At 33.4% G+C, this 21,864-nt stretch overlaps 1 pseudogene across 1 annotated transcript in view; it reads left to right on the top strand.

Annotated features, from left to right (window-relative positions):
• LOC149531679 (lysine--tRNA ligase-like) overlaps positions 1 to 2,296 on the top strand; it is a 62,811-nt pseudogene extending 60,515 nt beyond the window's left edge. Inside the window, exon 13 of the transcript XR_016359080.1 lies at positions 1,782 to 2,296. The product of XR_016359080.1 is annotated as a lysine--tRNA ligase-like (transcript). The remainder of the gene's footprint in view (positions 1 to 1,781) is intronic.
• Positions 2,297 to 21,864: the final 19,568 nt, after the last annotated feature.

Below are 21,864 nucleotides of genomic sequence, written 5' to 3'. Positions count from 1 at the left end.
ACAATGCAACAATAATGCAAGATGTGATACCAAATCACAACTCTTCATTCATAAAACAACTGATTATATGCAATATGCTTGGTTGTAAGGCCTTCTGGGTTAGGGCCAAATACAACAACAATTACAATAATAGTTTTGCAAGATCCCCCAAGATCCAATCCAAACACTACTCCCAGCTCGTCCATATTTGAACTCCGAAAGACAATCACCAAGGAAATCTTAACTTGTGCTCACAAGCCCACCAAACATTCTCCTAGTTTTCAAGCCTTAGCCACTAGCCTTTCAAAGTTCGCATCCTCTTTTCCAAGATGGATCACTTACTCTCCTCTTTCTAAAAGACTCCCCAATATCCCTTACTTATATCCAACTAAGCCACAAGTTGGCCTAGTTCATTACAAATTAAATTAAATCCCTTGCATTAAATATATGTTGAGCCACAAGTCGGCTACAACACAATTTAAATACCCGAAGTCGATTTCAACACGAATTAAATACCAAAAGTGAGCTCATAGACAACTTGGCACCATCAGGAACCAAGACCAAGCCGAGCGTTAGAAAGACCAAGCCGAGCATCAGTTAACTCCCAAGCACTGTTGAGCTCCTAGTGCATGCCGAGCACACAGAGAGTGCCGAGCAACCAACTTATGCCGAGCACACAGAGAGTGTCAAGCAGCCAACATAAATCGAGCACCACAAAATGCATTGAGCTCCAACGACGATCGAGCATCTCGGCCATAACTAGACCCTTCAGTGACCAAGCATCATTATTTGGTGATCGAGTCCACAATACTTCGCCAAAACACCTCCAACATGCAGGATTGCAAGCAAGCCCAAGATGCTCCTCCATCAGAAGCCAAGCAGGTTGGTTCCTTTGGGTCAAACCTAGGTTGAACTAGGGCAGACCCAAGTAGACCGAGTGTGAACCAGGTACAGTTTCATTGGGAACATTCTATAATTTAGTTCAGAAAACAATTATTACAGAATTTGAGTAAAGATTTTTCGCATTACAAATAAAATTTTCTGAAGTTCAAATATTTATTACATCAAAATAAACTAGGCCTCAAGATTTCTTGGAGTGAAATTTTTATATCCAATTGTTGATAATGGCCCATCCAAATAATTGGTAGCTTTGTATGGTGATAAATCATATTTGAAACATTAAACAATATCTTCAATAGGTGAAGGGAGTTGCAAGCTACTTATATAACACTTTTCAAGTAGGATGTTAAAGTACTTTTTCATTCCCGCAGATGACCTCACCTTGTCACATTCATGGTGCTGTTGAGGGACTGTTGGAGTCTAAAAGTCCCCAAGCACCATCACACCACACTGGAGTTTCAGAGCACCCGCGCGGAATGGTGGGAGCTCCAGCGGTGGCGGGGGTACTTGGGTATGCGGAGTACTCGTCCTGGAGATGTCCCAACACCCGGTACTCTGGGGTTTTGGGTTGGGTTTGTGTCCCTGGGTTTTATTGAGAAAGAATGAGATATAGGCCAATATTGATTCCTAATAGTATGTCTTCTATACCACTATGCCCTTGTTTGACTACAGGAATTGGTTGCTTCATCCTGTATCATAGAAAAAATTTGCTACTAACAGATATTGTAGTTACTGATACCATTTTTTTGTCTTTAAGGCTGAATTGTGCAGAAGTTCAGAATAATTAACTTGGGAGACTAAAAAACTTTTTATTGTATGGAATATGTGGTTCCTTTATAAAGAAATGTAATTTTGCTTAATGTATATCTTGATTGTAACTATACATTGCATTCTTTTCACAGCTTGAAGTGTTCCAAGAAAGGTCGAAAGTCAAACAAAATGCTGATTTGCTATCATGCTGCGCAGAAGTATTGGATGAATTTTTGTATTTTCTTTGGCATTCTAACTGCATTATAATGCACATCTCAAATGATAAATGAGCAGCACAATTATTATTATGTTCGTTGTAATAGATGAACTGGAATTTGTCGTTGATTTATCTCTCTATTGTTGACAATCCAATTTGCTAAATTAACTATTTGCAATTGACTCGACTGTTACTAAATACTTTTTCTTGGCGATGGCAATGATGTAAATCTGCTGGCAGATTAATTTTTGGAATTTTTTTGTTGTGCTCGGCAAAAGAGGTTCAATTTCTTTAATGCCTTGTTTTTGTTATTGTCAAAAGACACGTGAACTATTCAAGTTCAGAAATATTGTTGTAAAAGTGCCATGTTCCACGATGTTTCCAAGGCGGGGGCAGCAGTTCATATATATTAATATAGGAACTGTTTTGAGTTCCTGGAATTTCATAGAATGATTGCCTTGTTCAAATGTTACATAAAAATCTAAAATATCTATGCAGTCTTTGTAAATGGTGAGCGAGTTCCATTTGGGATGTTAAGGGTTTTCAGAAGGGGAGTGAGATGGCTTGTGAGTTCCCCATGCACTTTTTTGTCTGCTTTTCTAATGAAAGTGAGTGATTAAAAGTAAAGAAAAGAAGGGATGCACCTGTACCCATTTCCCTTACAGAACAGGGGATCACTGGGTGAGATCCTCGTGTCCGTGGGAGGTGAGGTTGGAGAGTGGCGGGACACATACACTTGCATCCCCATGTAATGATTGTATATTGACGCTTTGTATAGATGGTTGGTTTGTTTTTCCCTAAATAAAAGTAGGAATGGTAAGAGATTGAATGTGCTGATTTTTGTCTGTAACCATGTCGATTAGAAAAGTCATTTTTATATCTTTGAGAGCCTTAAATAACATTTTTTCAAGTGTCTTTTGGTTTTAGTAAACTATATTTGTACTCAGGTGAGCTTCCTCCATTGTGATAGGCGCCATATATACTAGGGAAAAAAGTCTTAACTGATGTTAAGTTGCTTATTATTATATACTTGAGAATGGAATGATGAATTGTAAAGATACAATGAATTGCACTCGTTTGTTCTGAGTGTTTGTAAAATGTTATTCTATGATATTGCTGTCCAGATTGCAACCCAAGTGAGCTTATTCTTGTGGAAACTGTGGTTAGGTGTGTTTGAGCTAGAGTAATACTGAGATGCAATGAGTGTTTAGTGTTCCATTCATTCATGGAAGACGAGTTCTTATGAATTGCTGCACATAGAACATGTGTCAATGAGTTCGACTCAAAATCTACCAAATTAAATTTTAATAACAATATCACAATTTAATTTGATATAGAAAAATATCTTCTTATCAAATATTATTATCACCTATTTTTTCACATTCTCAACTTTTGGCTAAACAATATTATCATATATATATATATATATATATATATATATATATATATATTCCAGTGAACTAAAACTGTTGTGGAGTGTATTTGATGGGTTGTGGGTTTCCTTATAATGATAAATTACATAAGATAATTTTCTAGAATTTTGATTGTGTGAGTTTTTAACATCAACATATCTGGCCATAAAGTTACCCATTGATGAAGTAGAGTGAAGAGAATAGAAACTCATGTTTAAAGTTCATACACAGTAGAAAAAACTGTCTTATGCATTTCTAATGGATTGTAAAAATCTGATGACAATAAATGGGGAAAAATGAGAAAAACCAAAACAAAACATTTATTTGACATTGAGAACTCGAACATTGTGCTCTGTTATTTATGACGTGTTGAAGAAATGAAAAATCTGGTGAAGGAAACTTAGTTCAAGTTACTATAGTAGCTACTATATTAGTTGGGGAGCACATCATAATCAAAGATGTCTCAAGGTCTGAATTTGGTGGAGGGTGGGGAATGAAGTTACTACTAGAAGCAATGAAACTAGTTAACTTTAGAGCGTCCAACCATGCATTCCAACACAAGCCCTTAGAAATGCCGATCGATGGAAATATTTCACCAATTATTGCACGTACAACATTCCGTTTACTACGGGGCATTGTGTTTAAAAGAGTGTAAAACTTAACAAAATAAAAAAAATGAGGCTGGTGCCTTGCAAAATAATTGGAGGAAATCACACCACTTATAGAATAATTTGTAGCATATTTGAAAACGAATAATTTGTAGCATATTTGAAAAGGAAAGGATATTTCTTATTCTTAACTAGAATGAATGTACAGGGTGGGGTTATTTAGAAGGGAGCATCCTCAAAAGTAGAGATGAATGACTCGCTTTTTTTTTTAGGGAATATTTGAAAGCTAGCATTACCATGAATTATATAGTCTATCTTAACCTAAAAAGATTAATTACAAAATTTAAATAAGGCGTGGTGTAACTTTGCCTATAAAAAACAAGTTAAAAAATTAATTTTCTTTTAATTTTTGATATTTTTAAATATGAAATTTTAATATTTGATTAATGAAAAAAAAATATTACTAAAAAAAAAGAGCTATTATTTTCTAGGAGATTCAAAATTGTCCTATAGCAAAATAATGTTTTGATCATGGGTTCTTCCTCAAAAATAGAGCTGAAGCTCTGTGTCATATGCCTTATAGCCCATTTATGTGATAGACTAATAATTAGTGACCTCTTGATCTTTATTTAATGTTTTGTTTTAACATTACTTCATTTTATATAGATAGTGTGTTTTTCATTCTAAAGAGCTATCATTTATTAATATTAGTATTATTTTCATTTTATAAAGAAGTTTGTCTTAAATATTAGTTGTTTGTAAGATTATTCCACAATTTATAAAAGTTTCAAATGGTATACTTCAATATAAAGGAGATGGTTGCTATATTTTCCTCATCTTTTTGTTAAATGTATGCAATTTAATTTGAATTTGTGTTTTAAAGATTCTACATTTCATTCTAATCTGAAATACTCAAGCTACAAATTCACTTTGTCGTCATGCATATGAAAATCTTATTGAAAATATATGACTTGTAACCTTTCCAATTCTTAATATGTTAGTTCTTATTTTACAACATCTATAATTTATTTTTAAAAATATAATTATGCTAGTTAATAATATTGGTATAATTTTAGATATAATTTAGTCTTCTAAATTTTTTTTATATGAGGGTATACATGTAATGGAATAATATAATATTATGTTTTCAACATTAAAGTGAGAAAATATTGGATAGATCTATCAAAAAGTCAACAATGATGTTTGATCATTCATAATAACAAATTTCGTTTTGTTAATTTAGTTTTTGCCTTCTTATTTTGAAGGAATACAACTATGAAGAAGTATTAGTTAAAAAATTCAATTTATATTATTATCAACTATTTTCAATATTTTAATAAAAGTATTTTTTTAAAACTAAATTATTTTGAGATTGATTAAGATATTATCTCAATTTTTTTTCATATTGATAGAATTGATATATGTCTACCCACAAATTCATTGTATGTTAAAAATATATATTTTTACTTGTAACTATCAAACATGTTTGATTTTACTTCAAACATACATATACCTGAGTGCCATTCTCTAAGTGGACACAAATGGGTTTGACAAAAAAGAACTCATTATTTGTGCTTTAGTAACTAAATCTTCTTGGAGAATCTATGGAGGTATAATATGGGACATGGCTTTAACCACTTATTTTCTAGGGGCTAATATTCATTAATTAACTAATTATTTTATACAGTATAAATTGCAAGTGCCTAACATGTGTGTACAATTTCACAATTATTTAGCACCCACCTTAGTGTGTTTTCATAAGAGGATTTTAAATTTATCTTCACAGACACTTAAATTTACGCATAGGTCTTCTATTATATCAATCTTGTTTGAAATCATGGTAAGCTCTTATTTCGAAGTGTTCTACTCAACCTTTTCCTCCAAGACAATAATTTATATCATAAGCTAGGCCCTATGTTACCATTGTGGCATCATTTTATGTCTTGATCTCAAAATCAACCATGCTCTATAATCTGGCATCTCCTAATTGTCTGCAACTTGTGGCCTTGCTATGAGCTCTGATTGAGTGAAAGACATTATGTTCTTGGGAACATATACATTGACACTTTGTTCCTTGAAGATTAGGCAGTTTACTGGAATATATGGATTTACACTCAACCTACTTTAGTTATAACCCTGGAGTTGTTTTTAGAGGTATATAAACACCTTATCTCATCAATTTAAGAGGTGTTAACATTATTACCAAGCATGTATTATTGTCAAGTGCAATAATTTAAAATCAAGGTTTGTAAGGAAGCATTCAAGCATTACAGATCTAGATTTCTTCTCAATAATTCAAGGTGGTATTCTCTATGGATCAATCTTCTTTCTCTCATTGAATGCCTAGAAAATGAGTGTTCTATCCAAGAGATAAACCCACATCTACATTTTTCTTCTTTTCAATCAAATTTTGGGGTGAATTAGAGCATCCATCGTATAATTTTATCTTTCATGTTTTCCTTTTGGGGTTGTTATGTTATGTCAACTATTACATCAACATATTTAAAGAGACATTTGCATAGCCAAGGTATGACATATTTTTCTTTTCAAATCTAGCCATGTTATATGAAAACATGCTTTCATTTCTTCCAATAATCTCAAGGTTGATTTCAATTAGGGGATTTTCTCTATCAAATTGTCATTTTTCTTTCATGTGCAGTTATAGGTGGCACACTTGTCTAGAGTTGCTATGACAAGCACAAGATTTGTAAAAAAACTACAACTAGATTATGGAAAAACACTTGGGTAAAGAGTGCCTCAGGCTTTGTATTTCTAGGAACAAAAAATCCAAGGAATTTCATACCTAGAAAGTCTATTTTCTCCAAGTCTATTTTGTAATTTTGTCAATATTTTCTTATTCATCATTCTATTCTCCATCATCATATCATCTCCACCAGTGAAGTATCACTGGATCTCTTATAGCTTAAGACTTAAACCTATTGAGATGTCTTCCTTCCAATTGTAAATCAAGATTAGGGGAACAATCACATTGCTAAATTTTCTTAGTGTACATTTTGGTGAATACAACATATGATATTTCCATTTTGATTTTAGTGTTACCTCTTTTTTGTATAACTGGATCTAATACATTTCATTTATACGTCTAAGTTGGGGCAATTTTTGTTATGGAATTTACTAAGTTAGATTGGTGTGTGATAAGTTATGTAGTTATATTTTCCCTTCTCTTTATTAATCACATGGTGAAAAATATACCATTTGCACTTAATGACGTTTATAATCCATGATTTTATTGCATATGGTGTTATGAGACTTTCAAATATCTTTCTTCCTTATGAGGGATGTCTTTAAGACTTTTATCAGTATTCTAATTTTTTCACAAGATCTTTAACAAAATGCGTATAATATATTGATTACACAAGTCTATTTGTTGATGATTACACTAGAATTAACCAACATTATCAAAGCATTTATCATAATTATGATGTTACACATTTTATTAACGATTCATCTCCAAGAATAACGTTGAGTATCTATGTGAAGATCTTGATAAACCATCTTCTTCTTCTCCACCTAATAAAGAAAGGAATAGCGATAGGAATCCTGATCTACCTAAAGAGATTATTTCCCTTCATATTCCTCTTTATACTACCCATGTTCATAGTCAACAAGGCTATAGTGAACAATGACTTGATATTAATGAGCAAGGTCTTCAAGGTATTAATGAGCAAGGTATAAACATTCCTATAGATCCTACTACACAAGTTACTTCAATCACCCTAAAATTGATAGAATTTTTAAATCATGGTGTTATTAAATAAACAATGACAAAGTCAAACTTAAATCGAATCAAGGTCATTTAATCAAAACGAATTAAATTAAAGTGATCAAAATAGTTAAATATTAAATCATTATGAGAAGAATATAGATTTATTCATTGTTAAAGTAAAAATAATTAAATCAAATCAAAGCTGTTAAGTAATTATGTAATTGATTTTAATTATTTACACAGTTCACTTAATTAATTAAATATTAATTCCAACCCATTCCATGGGCAAACTTCACTAAAATAAATGAAATAAATAAATTAGTAATTCTAACATCCCTCCCAAACCACATGGGATGGGAACTGAGGACATTACTCATATGGATCACCAAAATCTTTACAATCTTAACTACTCAAATTGGCTATGCAATATTGATCACTAATTTCAAATGGTATTCCCCTCATTTGAAACCATTTAAATGAAGTCACTGAACCATGAGTAATTGAATTAACTTTGACTCTACCCCTAAGCATTGGAAAAATCTATAAATACTAAGCCATTTTACAACAAATCATCCATTGTATTTCCATTACATTACTGTAATCAATTTGATCACATTGAGTCATTTAGCTCAATTATTAATTTTGTAGTTTGATTAGATCAATTTTAGTTCAATTGTGCATCTAGAATCATGTTAATATTTGATTTTCCATTCTAGAAGTTGTTGCTATTGTGCTTAGTTAAGAACTTTCTTAGTCATTTTAGTTACGAAAACATAAAATGGTTTTGATTAAGCTTAATTTGATAATTGTTCATATTGTTCTTCATTTTAGTTATCAAATTGAGTCTCAAGTTAATGTTTCATGAATATGCAATTTAGTGTATCCAAAATAACACCCACCGTGGGCACTAGCTTCAAGTTTGATCGATTTTCATCTTTAAACTAGATTTTGAAGTCATAATTTACAATAACGTCTCCACATAGTCTTCTAGCGCATTTGAATCTTCTTATGACACATCTAAATTATCTTGTAACACTTTCAAATTATTTTACAACTCATTTGCAAAACACTTGCAGTGCTTTTGATTTTCTTTCAGCACATTTGTGGAAAATTCTTTATTCCTTTTCTCTATCTATCAAAATTTTGCACTAAAAAATCTTTCAGCGTGATTTTTCCTTTCTTCCAATACCTTTAATTTTCCTTACAATGCTTGGTTTCATAATTATTTACAACACCTTTAAATTTTCTTATAATGTTTTTGTTAAATATTGCAAAATTTTAAATTTTGTAAACTTAATGTCAAATTTCATGTTGTTTGTAGATGACAAGACCTAAAAAGGTGCAGAAGTCGAGGCTTAAATTGCCAAGACACTACAAGGAGAATAAAGGAAGCAATTATCAAGCTATGAGAATTTTTTTAGTAATGCTAATTTGCTAGAAGATTTATTGGAGTAAGAAGAAGCACATTTGGGTTATCTTAGGGTTGTATCAACTTACAAGTTGAAATATCATTCTTTAAATTAGATCTTTACTCCTTGGGTTTTGAAGTTTCATTAATTAGGAGCATTTTCCTTTTGATTTTGGACTTACATAACTTTTTCTTGGAGTTTTTTTTGGACTAACATTTGTGGAAGGGCATGGGAAGGAACGAGAGCTATTGTTGAGGTATGAAAATAAATGCACAATATAAATAAAAACTTCACCTAGCCTAGCTACATTGAATTGAGGCAAGTAGTTAAACAGGCTTGAATATGATCAAGTTGTGGCATTTAATTGAAAAATCTAGTTTGATTAGGAAGTGTTAAGGTCCTTGACAACAAATTAGGGATATGCTCTTTCTTTTCTTAAAGTCATTGAATTCCAAAATATGTGGATTTGGAGATGATAAAATGCTTTGGACAAACAAACACCCCTAAAGAAAGCCTAATTTGATTGTGAACAAAAGGTATTAGGGATACTCTTTCACCTCTTTTAGGTGATTAAACTCCCAAACATACCCTAGTTCTACTTGGATTAGAGGCTTGTAAATTAACAATTATCAGTTGTGTTTGGAAGATTGAAATAATAGGAATATGCACTTACCCTTTTAGGGTGATCTAACCCCTTGACCTATTTTCCCTCACATTTCATGCTTTGATGAACATGTTATCTTTCATAGAGTCATAGAAAGGAACATCTCCCAAGGACTATAATATAGTCATAAGAGAACTGACCTTAAGTGAGATACAAAATTAGCTTTGTTGTGGTTGATCCAACTCACTCAATAACACAACGATTACATCCTTATGGAGTGTGAGACATTTGTTGCTTGTAACAACTTTCCTCTAGTAGTCCTAAGCATACAACGTGAATCTCCCCAATGCTAGTGGGGAGATCTCAAAAGAGAGGTAAAAGCAAGCAACTTTGAATGCATTATTGACTAATACCATCTTAAATTAGTTACCTACCTATTAGATACATGTTTAAAAACCAATTTGACCTTAGGTAGGTGAATACAATATTTGATTTGTTCAAAATCCATGAAAATCAAAAGATGATACACATTTTATTTAATGACATAGTTGAGAAAAAATATGTAGTGCCTACCTCATAGTTTTCTTTTCAATTCATTTTGCCAAACTCTTTTGGGCCACTTTCATTTGTGTGTTGGTTAGTTCAGTAACATTGGAGATCATTAATGTGTGACCTTATATTGGGATTTGATTTTATATCAAGATCTATAGGATAGTGTGAGATATCATGTGTGGATAGTTATGTGTTCATGATGATGATTCTTTATGATTCTGGATTGGTTGACCCATACTTGCATGTTTATGATGTGTGTGTCTGTTTTACATTTTCTATTGATGTGTCTGATGTAGATGATGGAGGAAGTCATAGTTACAATCTATATGATGTACCACTCCCCATCATTATCTATTATATAAACATATATTTGTACATGCTCTTCTTTTATACAAGTATGTAGGTACTAGACATCAACTTTCTTGAATTGTTAGGATAAGCGTGCCCTATCATAGTATCTCAATCATAAAAGGGGAGATAATATACATACTCAATCCCATCCTAACTCATCATTGTCCTAAAATACAAACATGCATCTAATTGACTAACTATCCAAATTCATCAAGGTGACATGAATTTGTGAACCTGACCATGAGCTTGATAGTCTATTGGAGTTATTTTCATGTTGCTAAGTCGTGAGTTTTGTCATATGTTTACTTGGTGAAATGAATTTATTAAGATATATTATGACTTGAGAATAATTAAATCTTATGAATATTTGAATATTAGAGTAATAAATATTAAAATAATTAGGTGTGATGAATTAATTAAATACCTTTATTTAATTAAACAGATGTAATTAAAAGGCAAGAGCCTACAACACAACAGTGAATTGTGAGCCTCTTATGTGAGAAGTCTTGGGTTCAAGTATACTTGAGCTTAATAAAATAATAATAATTAATCACAACTCATAATAATAATGAATCTTGGCTTCAACCTCTTAAAAAAAGACTTAATTAAAAAATTAGCTATGGAATTAAAGATTTAATTAATGATTAAAGAAAAACTTAAATTAAAGTTGCACAAATAATGTGAGTTAATTTTAAAGTCATGTTGCATCTTATATTGTTTAAATTTATTAAATATAATTAACCTATAATTTTTCTTATAGTAGTGTGCTAAAAATATTAATTTTTAAATAAATATTAATATGTTTTCGATTAATTCAAAAAAAGGTTTTGAAGTGACTTAAAACCCTTCACAACAACATTACAAAAATATCATAAAAAGAGATGTCTTATTAGACCAAAGTCGTTCAACACCAAGACGACTATAATAAAATTAAAGCTGCACATTAATTTAGTAAAATTGAATTATGATTTAAGTTAAAAGTTTAGTGATTTGAGTTGAGTGGTTATTAGTTGAGTTGCTTAATTTAAATTAGACAATGCAACTAAAAAAATACTTTATTCTAAAATTATAACTTAATCTTTTAAAAATTAAATGACTTAACTAAATAAATAAATAAATTAATATATTTTTTTTTGCATAATTGAGTCTCTTATTTTGGAAAACCTATCCAATCTTCTATATTAGAGGGTTTTGGGTTATTATTTCATGATGGTTTGCCACATACCTTGTTTGGATTTTGAGAGTTTTAAGAATTTGTTCATAGCTTTAAGGTTTTTAATAGTTTTGAAATTATTCTTCATGATTGTAAATTAATTTTTGTGGATTAATGTAGGGTTTTGAAATCCTTTTTTTAAAATTTGTTTTAAAAATATTTTTTACATCATGTTTGCTAGATCTATTTTTTGGTCGGATAAGTTTAGGTTTTATTAATATGAAAATAAATTACATCAACAAAACAGGCCCATTGACATCTACCTAAAAGGACCATAATCTCCTTTGGACACAACTTGCATGTAATCCCACCCATCGTCTGCTTTTATGTTCTGATTGCCAAACTCTTTTAGGCTGATTTTATGCATTGATTAGTTTTAGACATACCGGATTTACAGTTTTATGATATTATTTCATGACTTGGATTAAAGATGTATCAATGATGATTACTTAGTTGACTATATTTCATGTGTTGTTTAATAATTATGGTTACTGTTAGCAACTTCTGCCCTCTCCCAAAAATTTGAGTTTTGCCTATCAAGCATGGTCAAGTGTAATATCTTTTCAAATATTCAAGATATTCAAATATTCTAGTGTTATAGGGATACATTAAAAAATCTTTAACTTATCCTTATATCCCTAAGTTTCAAGCCTTTTCATGATATGTCCCTGTGAATGTTTCAAGTCATGACCATGCGACTACCTTCCATCATCTGGTCGTAGGATATCATGTCCTAACCATCAAACAGGTCACGAATGTGCAATACGGTCTTCTCAGCAGTAAGCGCAGGGTCGTCATTTAGAAGGCTAACATCTAGTTAAGAGCGACGATGTTGTGATCACCCTTTGGATCACACAGTCGCAATGGGTTAAGGGAAAATCATGCTCAATACCACAAAAGTGAAAAACCCTTTGTTCGCATTGTCGTGGGGTTAAACGCCAAGCCCTAGTTCCAGGTTGTGATCCAACAATAGGTGGACACGTGGAAGTGGTAGGACCAACCATATAGGGAGTTGTCGAAAGTTTTTTGCCATAAATGAGGTTCTAACTGACAAGTTTTTATTCACCATAAATATAAACACAATGGAAGGGAGATTTTTTGTCATAGTCGTCTGATCTTTTTAGGATCAACAAATGTCGCTTTATTGTTAATGAAATTTGCATAGAATAGTCATAGCGAGATAGTGACAACAAGACATGTATACCAGTGGGCTCGAGGTCACAGAAGCAACAATTAAAATTATTTTGTAGCATGGTTGCAATGAGTTTAACTTTATCTTGAGTCAATGTGTCCACTAAGTGGTGACAATTAAGGTTCATAGTTTCGCATGGTCACAAAGGGTTAGGTCTAACTAGAGTCTACATGGTGACATTGCGAACAGTTACAATCATGCAATCGTTGGGTTACAATAGTTAGTGAAGTGAAGAGAAGGCAAGAAACGAAGCAACAATAACTGTTAGATTTGATGGTGTCGTGGTTTCGCAAGGGTAAAAAGGTTAATGAATATAAAGGTGGTGAAGCTGTGACTAAGGCAAAGGCACGGGTCAACATAGATTTCAATGCTAGGGTGAGGTGGAAGAATGTTGTAATGTCATCGGGCCACATGGTGGGATTGACAATTAATTTTTGTTTGACTTGCTAACATATCTGATTTGGAAGTGATCAAAAAATGCATAACTAGTGGCTCTTTAATCACTAGATTGATCTTTTGATCATCTGCAACTACTATTTTGTGTTCCCCATGCATGGTGAATAAATTTTCTATCTTCTTACTACTTTGGGTTATCCATCTACCCAATTTTTCAGTTATGGTTGTCGTTTCTGTCCCTTCAAAGGTCAAATATGCACATAGGGATCAAATTTCTACATATGGATGTGCACCTAATCAAATCCTTCTGTATCTGCATTAATGTCCTTGTAACTTGGTGGTAGTGGTTGATTTTCTTGGCTTCTAGTAGAAGTTTCTCAATTATGCTTAAACTATAAAAGAAAGTTTTTAAACTCTTCTTAGGGTCAATCTTTTCTTTGATTTTGTAGCATTCTATGTCTATGCTCTACTAGAGAAAATTCCTTTGCCTCTGAGTTAATATACTCCTTTGTTGTATCTCTTTCTTCCATTAATATATTGTGCAATACCTTCTTGCCTTGTGTTAATGTATTGTCTTCATTTCTCAACTGTATGATTGTATCTACTTGGCTTTTGGAATGATATAAAGTAAAGTCTCTTCCTTATATCATTCTTTTGGTTTTTGATCTACATATGGTTGTTGGATTAAGAAAGGATTGAATTTGTATACTTTGAGTCTATATTGATGAACTATCCATTCTTGGGGAGAGATAAGGTTGAACATACTATTTTGGTGTATCACCCCTTTTATATTAGATTAGGTAGTTTTCTTTTATGCAATCCTTCTACCTTTTCCTCTCAAAAGAATAGTTAGGTGCATCTTGATAGTGAGAAAGTTGACCTTCTCTAGAGATTCGATCTCATAGTTCAAGCCCCATAAATTGGAGATTGTTTCCATGTTTCATAAGGTTGCCTTTAGGTAAAAACTTTAGGCAAGGGTGAAAGCTTTTGTGATAATAGTTTTTGGCATGCTTGGTGGAACACTCATATTGAAGCATTCTAAGTTCACTGGTGTCAAAGAAGAAAACTTTAGATTCATGTCGAGAAGATAGTGTTGCTCTCAGTATTTTAGGCCTTCAAAAGGCTCATTTACAAGTACTTGGTGACTCCACTCTACTAATACATCTGGTTTCAAACCAAGTTTCTATGGTTCATGCCCGAGGCTCACACAAGAGTATCTTCTAGAGGTAATTTTCAATAGATTGAGATTTCATTTTCAAACCCTAGAAGAAAGAGAAACAGGGTATCTCTATCACCAGTTAAGAGTGCAACAACAACAAATACACTTGCAAGATCTCTCTCTACTCTTCCTATTGATAGATCGCATGCTAGGTTGCCATATTTTCATTTGAATAGGTCATTATTCTATATGGCCTAACCTAGAGCCCATATTTTTTCCACCTTCAATGGTGGAAGCCCTCTTCTCGTAGCTCATAGACATGACATTCTAGTTGCTGCACTTAAAAGTATACCTGAATTTACTGGTGAAACTTCCATTTCTCCCTTTGAACACATTCAAGAAGTTTCAAATGTCTGCAATGTACATGGTATTGTGAAGATGATGTTGCTATTAGGCTCTTAGCTTCATCTCTAAAAGGGAAATCCTTGTAGTGGTATAAAGGTTTGGCTCCTAATTCTATTACTGATTGGGATGGGTTGGGAGTAGGACTTTGCAAGCATTTTGAAGACAAAAGTGATCACCTATCACTTTTAGAACAATTAATAACTATCAAAAGGGCACCCCATGAATATATGACTGATTTTAATTATAGATTTTAAAAGACATGGGATATAATAGCTACTACAGTAAAGCCTTCTCATGGTAATGCTTTCTTATATTACCTTAGAGCCTTTAAAAGTGATATTTCTACCACCCTGCAATCCATGAGAGGAGATACTTTGCTTGATGCCTATGAAATTGCTATAAGGGCAGAAAGTATCTTGATACAAGGAGGAAAATTAGCTCCAAGGCCTCCTATGCCTTTCTTCCCAAATATGCCCAATCATCAACCCACAGTAGCCCCTATCCCTACTACCTCCACAAGCCAACCTCTTGTTGTAGAGCAAGTGGGCTCCACATCTTCTAGTGAGTTTGGAAAGCTGAAGGACATGATGCAAGCCCTTATGTTAAGTAATAAAAAATTGCAAGACCAGGGCTCTAAGATTGGCAAGAAGCTACAGGATCGAGAAAAGAAGCTGGATGACAAATTTCTCAGTGGTCCAAAAGATGAGCAACAAGGTGGTGACCTTGGAAAAGCAGCAAGCCCAGAATACTAAGCCTCCCCAACCTTATTTTCAAAACCCTACATATAATATGCCTATTGGCACTACCCTTGTAGCAAATGTAAACCCAAATCCAATGAGTACATTGATTCCTCATAACAATCTTGCTTAGGACCAAGAATTCTGTCCCTCCTACAATTATTCTTATGGTCATTGCATGTGCCTTAAAGTAGAATCATACGTAGTTCTAACCACTCAAGACCAAGCACCAGGACAACAAGATGATGCCCTTCAAGCTACCAATACTGCCCACTTGTGGCACCAAGGTGATTATTCTTTCATGAACCATCAACCAGGAGAATGTTGCCATACCAATTAGGATGCCATAGCTCACAACACCAAAAGTAAGAGAAGAGCTATAGAGGATACTATCCCTCTTCCACCTAATCAATCTTTAACTTTAGGAGTTGCTCCTTCTATTCCAATCATGAGTACACAACCAAGTGTGGCTACTTGACATCAACAGGACACAAATAGAGGAAAGTCTTTTGAATCTCAGGTTGTTCCTGTTTGATTATCAGCCCCTATAGTTCCCAAAGCTTCAATCAAAGTAGTCGGTACTCCTCTTAATATTGTGGATTAGATGAAGAAGACCAATATCAGTGTCCCTATGTGGGATGTTGTTACTGCTATGCCATCATAAAGGGTGCTACTGTGGTAGGAGCTAGAGACCATAAGAGTGGAAGATCAATCAACTACTCCAAAGGATGCTACAAGCCTAGTGTAGCCAAGAAAGGAAGGAGAATCGAGCAAGAAAGAAAAGCCTCCTCCTTTCTATGTCTCTTTAATTATAGGAGATACACTAGTCCATAATTGCATGATTGATTCAGGGGCTAGTAGTTCTGTAATGCCTAGGTGTGTAGTTGACCTCATAGGTATGAAATATGAGCCAATGGTTAGGGATGTGCTCCAATTATATGGTAGCTCTATCAAGATAGTGGGAGTCTTAAAGAGTGTAGAAATGGAATTGCATTCTTTCCCTGGTTGTACTATTACACAAGACATATCAGTAGTAGAGGTTAAACCACATTTCACCATTTGTCTTTCTAGAGATTTTACTGCACAAATAGCTAGCTATATTTCTTCTAACTGGTCTTATATGGTTTTTAGAACAAGGCATGGAACAAAAGCCTCCATTAAAGCAGAGCCTCTAGCCCTCAATCATATCGAGACCTATACTCCAAATCCCATAAACATGAATTGTGCTATTCTTCAGATAGATGATAATGACATGGCACAAGGGCATGCTACTTCTTTGGAAAAAGGTCCTGACTATCTCTTGGATGAGTGGACAACCACTTATCAATTTGACTTAGTACAAGAAACCCTAGAGATAGGCCTTGGGACATATTGTATATCAAAAAAGGATGCTCCTATTCCTAGTCTCATGAAGAAGGAAGAAAATAGAGATGGATTGTGGAGCATATTTTTTGATGGCTCAAGGAATAAATATGGTTTAAGGGCTGATGTCATGCTCATTTCCCTTGAATTGGATAAATACTATTTCTCTTATAGGCTACATTCAGCTGTACCAATAATGTAGCAGAGTATGAAGCTTTCATCCAAGGTCTCCAACTTGTACAAAAGAGAGGAATCAAGGCTCTAAAGGTATTTGGATATAGTGAGTTGGTTGTTAATCAAGTAAGAAGCCAAAATATCACCAAGAAAAACCTCCTCAAATCATATAAACACAGAGTGTGGGACTTGCTTGAAAGTTTTCAAGCATTCAACACTCAAAGTTTTCCCTGGAGAGAGAATAGACAAACAAATAATTTTGCAGCAATTGGTGCTTCTTATGATGTACTAGAGTGTGTTAAATATGAGAAGGAGCAACACGTTATAGTGATGGTAAGACTTGCAATCCTAGACAATAATACCAATTGGTAGGTTTTTGATTCTGATGCACAAATTATCAACTTTTTGCAAAGTGAAGTAGAATTCTCTAAGAGGAGCCAATCTAAATTGCAAGGTCAGTATGGTGATCAAATCATGAACCTCAGTTCAAACAAGTTACCCAAAGGCCTAATCACTTTGGAGAATATATTTAACCCTAATGATCAAGCAAGGAGAAGAAGTTGGAATCTAGCTGCAAATAAAGATGATCACACACCAGTTACAATTGCTTATGGAAAGACTCTCAGTTTGGGAAAGGTATGCTCTGAAGTTGAACAAGAAAATTTTGTTCATTTATGTCAAGAATAAAATGATGTATTTGCATGGACATATGATGATTTAAATGGTTTCGACCCAAGTTTGTTTCAACATACTATAGACTTGCATGACAATGTCAAACATGTTAGACAAAAGAAAAGTCCACTCAACGCTAAGATTGAGCCTATAATGAGAAAAGAGTTATCCAAGCTAATAGATGCTAATATAATTTTTCCTATTAAGAATTCTTTTTGGGTAGCCAACCTTGTTCCCATTAGGAAGAAAAATGATGAAATTAGATTGTGTGTAGATTTTAGGGACCTTAATAGGGCTTCTCTTAAAGATCACCATCCTCTCCCTTCCATGGAACAAATCTTGTCCAAATTTAGTGGTTGAAAAAGATTTTCTTTCTTAGAGGGGTTCTCTAGTTATAATCAAGTGTTAGTCCAAGAATCTAATAGATACAAGACTTCTTTCACCACTAAATGAGGAACTTATGCCTATAACAAGATTCCTTTAGGACTAACTAATGTAGGTGCTACTTTTCAAAAGGTAACGAAGATGGTCTTCAAGAATATGATTGAGATATTTGTCTTGGTTTACCTTGATGATATCACAATCTACTCCAGGAATGTGGTAGATTATTTTGGTCATTTGAGGTAGGTATTCATCAAATGTAGGGAGTATGGTGTATTCCTAAATCCAAGAAATTGTGTGTTTTCTACTAATCAAGGAAATTTTCTTGGACATATTTTGTCTAAGGAGGGTTTGGATATTGATCTAGAGAGAACAAAGACAATTCTTGCTCTCCCACTTCCTAGTCATAAGAAGGGGTTGCAGAGCCTCCTTGGTAGAATTAACTTTGTAAGGAGATTTATCCCTAATCTTGCTACCATGGTTGAGCCCCTTACAAAAATGCTAAAAAAGGATATGGTATTCACTTGGACAAAGGAAGGGAGAGCTAGTTTTGAAGAGATTAAGGTAGCAATAACATCAACTCCTACGCGCATCAATCCCAATTTTGATAAGGATTTCATTCTCTATACCCTAGGGGGTGAGTTAAGCATCTCAGCTATCTTGACACAACTTAATGGTACAAATGAAGGACAACCCATAGCCTTTTTTAGTGAAGGGATAAAGCACTATGAAGCTAAGTACAACTATGTAGAAAAATAGGTCCTCCTTGTCATAAGAGTCTTCAAAAAGTTCAAACATATTTTGTCACATAAAAGGATCCAGCTCTTAGTCCCTCATGCAAGTGTGAAGGACTTCCTTTTAAATAAGGATGTCAATGAGAGAAGGGTTGGATGGATCAGTAAGGCCATGGAGTATGACATAGACATCAAGATCACCAAGCTGGTTAGAGGTAAAGGACTATGTGAACAAATGATTTCATCCTAGGAGTCTACTAACAAGGTTTCTCTAGTTACAAAAGATACAAAACCAATAGGGGATGGAAATTTGAATGATTGGATGTAAGACATGACAACCTTCTTGTTGGGAGAAGGATATCCACAAGGGTTCAACAGAGCTAAAAGAAGACAATTCAGATTGTAGTCTATCCCTTTTGTCCTAGTGGATTGATTTCTCTTTAGAAAGGATATTAATGGAGCATTATTAAGATGTATCAACCTTGATCAAATTGATAAGATGATCAAAGAGTTTCATGATGGTCTTGATGGTGGCCATTTCTTAGCTAGACCAACAACTAGTAAGATCATGAGAGTTGGTTACACTAGTAAATTTAGGCCTAAATTTCAACGCGAAAAGGTCAAAATTTTGACAAGAGTAGGTTGGTCGATCTTTTTTGGTCGGTTTTTCGCGACATACATTTTGCCTTGAAATTTCAACTTCATAAAGGTGGACTTACTAACGTGAATTTCGTCGATTTCCCTAGTCCAACCTAAACTATTATTTCCTCATTTAAAGGCACCACTGGTTGAAATTTTGATGTAAACCTACAGCAATTTGGCATCTAAATTGCGACCAAAACCCCTTACTGTTCTACGTCGGTGCCATACAAGTGACATCAAAGGCGACCAATTTGGTGTCAAAATTACAACCAAAAGACCTTACCTTTCTACACATTTGCATCAAAATTGAGACCAAGATATGTAGAAATTTTGACGAGCTATCCCAGTTATTGTAAAAGCTTTGCTCTCATAGGAGCCTTCTAAACTAAACAAAACTTGATTCTAAAGTGTAATTTCGCAGTGCATGAGAGTCAGGGTATTGTGCACATTTCTACCTGCACACCATTATTTCGTTCGTCACATGATTTATTTCATACAAAATAATGGGAAGGAGGAAGAAATGTGCACGATATCCTAAGTCTCCACTGAGAAATTATGCTTTACAACTAAAATTTTGTGTAGTTTAGAAGGCTCCTATGAGAGAAAAGCCTTTGCAATAATTGGCACAACATGTCTAAATTTTGGTTCCTGCAGGGAAGAATAAAATTAGGAAAGAATTATTTATCAGGAATGAAAGCCAATAATTTCATCTATTTTTCAAATAGATAAACGTGACAAAAAAACTTATAGTCCCAATCACATCATCATAAGAGTGCATATATAACTATAACTATAACTATGTCTAAAACCAACATAATTTATAAATATCCACAATTCAAATATTATCCCTTGATGTTTTCTTTAATGCAAAGTTTTAAGTCAACTATGTTATCGCCTTGGATGTAATACCAAACTGTCATTAGGCTAAAGACTGCAACAAGATTTACGATTTAAAAATGCAAGGAGAACTACCCAACCAAAGTAGAAAATGACATGAAAAATTAACAATCTATCAATTAACAATCTAGATGAAATATTTCTAGCAATTGAACTATACGTTATAGAAACAAAAAATTGCCTTAAAATTGACACCTCATCAGTTGTTCATTTGCATCCTTAATGGCTTCACAAAAGTTGAAAGTTTACGATTTGTCAAGAACACAAAAGGCACTCGTAGTTCAGTTGCATCAATAAAACTAAAGTAGTTCAGTTGCACGGTGAGGGCACGAGACTATCAATATCGATTGTGGAGTTGCAGATAGGTAAGTGATAAACATAAAAATGTAGTACAAGATTTTAATAGCAATTGTGACCTTCACAGTTTTTCTCAGTAGATTTGGGTCATTAAATTGGATAGAAAATTGATAGTAAAATGTGAAAGACAACACACATAATGTCACATCAAAATAAGTTTGCATCCTACATATGAGTATGCATCAAAACTAAAGTTTTACCTCCTCAATCTATCTGTATCAATAAAGAAATAAGACGTTTTTGTAATACAAAATTCTTGAACCCTATTCCACTGTAATCTTTCAAACCTGCAAAATAAAAAAAAAGCCATAAGAACTAAAATAAAATGATTTATTTCTAACAAATTATCATAGATGCTTTGTATATACCTTAGGACATGATACAAGCTATTTCACAAGCAACACTTAGATTGTAGTTTTTTTTCTCATTTACTAGAGTGATGATAAACTATATGCAAAGTAGAAATAGTGTAGCATAATAGATGATTAGTATCTACAATTTTTAATACTGAGAATTATAAAGAATGTGATACTCACAAGTGTCGCAGCCTAAGAGAATGCAACCCAAGTTTATCATGATCTCTGCAACATTCATTGCATTGGGAATATCCTACTTATTTGCAAACACCAGTAACACTGCATCTCGTAGTTCATCTTGCAAGAGCAAGAAACTTAAATGATAAAATTTCTTCTACGGATAACATGAAAATAATTGTTAAAAGAATGAGGCCAATTTTACATTATTATTAATAACCAAACTTGCCATGAGAAAGACATTAAATCTTCTTGATCCATTTTTCTGGACAATATTTTTTAGGACAATTTCTAGCAAATAACAATTACATGTGGCAATCACAGTACCACATAGGGGAAATATGTGGATAGATTACTTGACCCAATGATGAAGAACATGCATTGATAAAACTGAAAAAAAAAACAACCATTTTATGGTTTCTTGTATTATAAGAAAGCTTGTAGATTAATGAAGAGCATAGAAGCATAATCCCTCAGTATCAATGTGAGAATCATTAACTT

This window comes from Cupressus sempervirens, chromosome 11 (genome assembly GCF_028749045.1).
Source record: "Cupressus sempervirens isolate cs-2001-9-10 chromosome 11, ASM2874904v1, whole genome shotgun sequence".
NCBI lineage: Eukaryota > Viridiplantae > Streptophyta > Pinopsida > Cupressales > Cupressaceae > Cupressus > Cupressus sempervirens.
The sequence above is the reverse complement of the archived record's forward strand: the minus strand, read 5'-3'. Positions and strand labels throughout refer to the sequence as shown.